Below are 5,907 nucleotides of genomic sequence, written 5' to 3'. Positions count from 1 at the left end.
ATGAATCATGAATATTGGGGGGAAAAGAACTTCCAGAAATAAAAATTCTCATTGAAACTAGAATTTAAGTAGGTGAAATAAAAAGCAGATTTCAAGTAGCTTATAATTCTATTTATAAGACAAGATATAAATAAGTTGAAATTCCAGAAAAATGGAGAGAATGGGAGATATTTGAAGTGATAATAAATGTGGGTCTTACAGAATTGATGAAAAATATAATCCTCGAATTCAGGAACACAAGCTTAAAAAGAAGCGATAAAACTGTATTTGCATCTAGATATATTTGAGTGAAACTTTGGAATCCAAAGAGAAATCTAATAAGACACCTACCAAAAAACAATGCTTAGAATGAAGGCATAATTCCTAGCAGTAACAATAAACAGAAAAGGCAAATTTTGCTTTTGATTTCGCAAATAATTCTAGCCATGGTGTCAAATAAGTCTTTTGAATAAACATGTTCTACATGGCTATATTAAGTCAATAATAAGTTTTAAAATTAATTTTTTGTCCAACATATTCTCAAAACAAAAAGTGTACATTAATTTAAAGCTAAGATGATTTTAAAGTTTCAACTCTAAAGCTCCTTGAAGGTAGAAATTGTCTTATTTACACTTAAGTATGTTGCACAGGGCCTGGATCTAGGTAGGTGATCAGCAATTACTTGCTGAGTAAATGACTATATGAATGAGTAATGTATAATCTATATGAATATATGTATTTCATATTAGGCATAATCTTATTAAGAAATCAATAGGACATATTATTACATAATCTAGGATGGGTTCCCATTCACACTGCATTATATATCAATTAGTACAGAGTGATGTCTGGAGGAGCAGGCTTCCTACTAGACTGTATATTTCAGGCTGAATAGGAGATATGAAGGAGCTAATTTCCTATTTTATCATTTTTTTCAAGCCACTATTTGAACCTCAAACATTTGACAAATGAACACTATTAAGTATCAAGAATTTCTACTCAGCCATAAAAAAGTTGAAATACTGCCATTTTCAACAACATGTATGAATCTTGAGACAATTGTGCTAAGTGAAATAAGTCAGACAGAAAAAAATCAAGAACTGAATGATTTCACTCATATGTGGTATATAAAAACTTAAAGCAAAAAATGAACAAATAAGAAAAGCAAACGAAAGCTCATAGACACAGACAACAGTATGGCTGTTGCTGGAAGGAAGGTGGGTGAGGCGGGTAGTGAAGGGCAAGGGAGGTCAAATATACGCATATAGTGATGGAAGATTTGACTCTGGGTGGTGAGCACACAAATCAATATAAGGTGATGTATTACATAACTGTATACTTGAAATCTGTGTAATTTTATTAACCAATGTCACTCCCACAAATTTACTAAAAAGTATCAACAAAAGAATGACATCCCTAATAAAAAAAAAAAATACTGCCAGTTACGTCACCACTACTAGGTGCACCTAGAAACAGTCAGTTCTAGATGCCTTCAATCCTGAAACTCATGCTTCCTCTTTCAAAATGTACATACTTAGGGACAGTAGCTATAATTAAGACTAATTTTATGAAAAGTAAAGTTCTAAGGAAGAGCACAGATGTGTTTCACTAATAGTTTTTTAAGGTAGGAGGAGTGGGACCGTAATATATTCGCAGCTGCTTCATGGGCATTCTCTTAGGTCATAACCAGAGTGCAAGGTGTGGTACTCTGGTTGATGTCACTAAGCAAGCCACTTCTTGAAACAAAGAAGGGTATTTCTTTAAGATATGTCTTAATTGAGGAGTTTAGATATTGTCTAGGCTTTCTAATTATGAGAAAATTTTCCCTGATCAAATAAAGTATTAGTCTTCTGGAAGTGTTGAATAAATTGGCAACTTCTGCATTATGCTAACGTCATTTCCCTTTTCACCAAATACAAGTGAGCTAATTTGTGTTAAGAAAAACAAAATTTTAAAAGGTGGCAGCACAGCAAAACAGAGCGCGCTTGAGAACGTTTCCTCAGTCTCAGCGTGAGAACAGCCATTTCTCTCCTGGGACTATAGAGGTTAATGACGTGAGTAAAGCACTGGTTCTAAAGAGCTTATGTGGGTAAAGAAAGAGTCAACCAATCAATCTAATCTACTTATCAATGTGTATCTACTAGAGAAAAGTATCAGATGGCAACAAGTCCTCCATAGAGAATTCCTGTGTCAGTGACATTTTGGCTACAAGTTGAATTACGAGATTTAGCCAGATGGGAAGGTTGAGGGGAAATATTCTGGTTAGACAAAACACCTAGTGGGAAGAAGAAGAAAAAAGGTGGGGTGGCGGGGAGAACCAGGAGAAATCAAGAAGTCAAACAGGTCTGTGCGGCTTGAGTTCAGGGCAGTGGTGGGGAGAGGGAATGGCAACACAGGAGTTCAGAGAGGGAGGCAGGGCCAGATTTTGTAGGACTCTCTAAACCAGGTTAAGAAGTTTGGGTTTTATACACATTTATACTAATTACATGCTAATTGTCAGGGTTTAAGTGGGGGAAATGGCATTGTTTGATTTATAGTTTAAAGGTATCTCTCTGGTTAGTATGAGCATAATGGATAGTAGAGGAAGGAGTGAAATGTATGAAGACAGTTAGGAAGCTATTCAGGTGAATGCTGATGGAAGTTTGGACTAGGGAGGATGTTTGGACTAGCGGAGGCAGAGGAAATTGATAGATTCTTAAGCAAAGGTAGAGACGACACTCATTTCTGTTGGATTGAATTGGTAGGAGTTATAGTAGAAGAAAGAGTGAAATCAAGAGTAACTAAGATTTAGGCTTGTGAACTCAAGGGGACCATGGTGCTTTATAATGAAATCGGAGACTGTGGCATTCGTGAAATAGTAAAATGGACTAATTTGTCAAATACATTGTTAAGTAAAAGCACTCTGTAAATCAATAATGCACTTTATAATTTCAAAGCTGTCTCTAAAATATTCCAGATATATGCATATGCATAGAACTGGAAGAATATGCACTAAAATGACCTAACCAGATGCTTACCGCATGAATAAATGGATATTATTCACTCTTTTTTAATTGCCTGGTTTCTCTTTAATTTAAATACATCAATAGTATATTTATAATTTCAGTGGGAAAATAAAAACATAATAATTGAAGAATACCTGATAAATATCAAAACACACACACACACACACACACAAATTACCCATAATTCCATAATCACGCAGAATGTACTCATGGCTACATATAACTATATATGAATGCATTGATGTAGGGTGAAAATAAGATAATAATGTGGCTAGAAATAGAAGCATGAAAGAAAAGAGGTATTCATTAGATATAGTACATATTTAGAAGTAAATAATTTATTTAGTGGCAATAAAGCCCAAGTCATAGTCTATTTGGAGATCAATAGCATTAATTTCCCTATTAAAAATAGAAATGTCCATGCATAACCCATGGACATGAACAATGATATGGGGACTGACTTAGGGAGGGGAGAGGGTGAGGCTGGGTGGAGATGGGGAAAGGGAGGAAAAGCAGGCACAACTATAATTGCATAAACAATAAAAATAACATTTATTTGAAGATATGTACTTTCCACCTTTAATATATTAGCAACCACTATTATCTTTATCTGTTGCAACTAACGGAACAGATTCCACTAATGATTTTTCCATTTACTGCAGTGCAGTGATTTAAAAAGTAAGTGGCAATGAAACCATTTTCATGCATCTACAAATCAAATTGCGATAACTGTAATGGTTTGCAGCATTGGAGGGCTGTCAAGTTCGCAAGGAAGAAATTAAGCAGCACTTTAACACTTTTGTCAGAGATAGCAGAACTGTCTATTTGCAGAAATTCTGTGATTTAAATATGAACTCTCTGAGGTAAATTAATCTTACAGTCTCTTGTGACATTAAACAATTGTTTAAAATATGAAATTACCTCTTAAGGACATAAAACATTATAGCCATTTGGAGATGTCTTATTTAAACAAATTAAACAAAATTCTGTTATGTTTTCATTTCTGTAAACAACTTTTAAAATAATTTATCTTAACAAACTTTATTAAATGATTGAATGACTCCCCAAACCGATCTAAAATTTTGACACATAAATGAAAGAACAGTTAATATAAAATCCCATCTAAACAGGAGGAAAGTCCAAAATGGAAGTTGATGTAAGAAAATACCTTAATTGATAATTAAGCCATTTGAATAATTTAAGACAAGTTGGTATGAAGCGGTAATATTAATCTCTTATTTAAACTGAAAACCTGTGTACTCTGATTTATATGATTTTCTGTTTAAAAATTAACTAGTAGACCAAATGGATTTTAAACCCCCTTATACCATGGTTATTTCTGTTCTGACTTCTTTATTATTCTTTAGCTCTATAAGATAGTATAAGATATTGTTCACATGAAACATTACTTTATACTCGATGGGCGGAGTGTAAATATTTACTGGGAGATTAAAACCAAACATTTCGGGACGGGGCGCTACTGCTGGAGGCTGAGCCTTAATCCAGAATGGCTACTGTGATCTTTGTGGATAAGGAAAATGGAGAACCAGGCACTCGTGGTGCTCCTAAGGACCGACCGAAGCCAGGGTCCGGGCTTTCAGTCAAAGCTTTAGGTGGGAGATCTTAGGTTTCAATATCACATGTTGGCAATATATCTGATGCTCCACCAGCCTTACCTAAAGCTCCCAGAAAGGCTTTGGGAACTATCAACGGAGCTACTGAAAAGCCAGTAAAGAGTTATGGACCTCTCAAACAGAAACAGACAACCTTCCCTACTAAAAAGGTGACGGAGAAGACTGTTAAAGGAAAAAGTTCTGCTTCTGCCTCAGATAACACCTATCCAGAAATAGAAGAATTCTTTCCCTTCAATCCTCTAGACTTTGAGAGTTTCGACCTGCTTGAAGAACATCAGATCGACCAGCTCCCCTTGAATGGAGTGCCTCTCATGATCCTTGATGAGAGGAAGCTTGAAAGGCTGCTACATCTCGGCCCCCCCTCACCTCTGAAGTTGGCCTCTGATCCGTTGCAGTCTCCCTCAAGCATTCTGTCCACTCTGAATGTTGAATTGCCACCACCTGTGTGCTATGACACAGAGATTTACCTTTCCTAGTGTTTTATAGTTTGTGTGTATGTATTAATAGTTTGCATTAATAAAGCAATTCTTTAACAGAAAAACAAACAAACAAACATTTCTAGGTCATGTGTGAGTAAACTTCTAAAAGCTGAGAGGGAAAATGTTGTCTGTAGCAGGACAAAGAACAGAGAACCAGAAAGGCAAAATTACTTTTCTGTCATTAGAATTTCAAATGCAGAGGTGAGTTAATAGACAGCCCTACTTTTTATTTAATTTATCATATACAATATTTTGTGTTTCTATTATATTTAGGAATGGATATCGTTTTCCTACTACTGTAAAATGCTCTAAGTTTGGCACTTGTCATCTTGATATTTTTCAATACAAATGAAAGAGGTGCCTCATTAAGAGGTGGCATTTCTTTCTGTGGGAATACACCTAAGATCCTGCATAAATTAATAGAAGCTATTTTTAGAAGAATGTTGATTTCCTATCATAAAGAAGTCTCACAGCATCAGTAGTAGTAAATAAGATTCTTGATTAATCTTTGTTTTGCAATTATAATCATTGGCTTTTTTGATTGATAGGTTATTTAAAAGCTTCAGGTAGATAATGCATAGATTTAGTCATAATTTAAGGTGTCCATCAGTGATTTGCTGGGTTCATCAATAAAGACTCATTGAAATAATTAAAGTTTTCTTCACCAGTAATGTGTATCTTCATTTTAATGCCTATGGAAATCCTCTCTACCAACTTCTACAACACAAATTCCAAGGAAGCCAGAAAATAATGTATGTTTAGTGATAAGAATTTCATCGGTAACTACGCTTCCTGAAATGACGTATTTGA

General features: G+C 34.9%; 1 pseudogene; it reads left to right on the top strand.

Moving 5' to 3' along the window:
* The first annotated feature begins 4,491 nt into the window (after nt 1–4,491).
* Nucleotides 4,492–5,094, top strand: LOC149999427 (securin pseudogene; annotated as a pseudogene).
* The last annotated feature ends 813 nt before the right edge of the window (nt 5,095–5,907 follow it).

The sequence above is a fragment of the Furipterus horrens genome, unplaced genomic scaffold, assembly GCF_987537825.1.
Source record: "Furipterus horrens unplaced genomic scaffold, mFurHor1.1.pri manual_scaffold_10, whole genome shotgun sequence".
Taxonomy (NCBI): Eukaryota; Metazoa; Chordata; class Mammalia; order Chiroptera; family Furipteridae; genus Furipterus; species Furipterus horrens.
The sequence above is the reverse complement of the archived record's forward strand: the minus strand, read 5'-3'. Positions and strand labels throughout refer to the sequence as shown.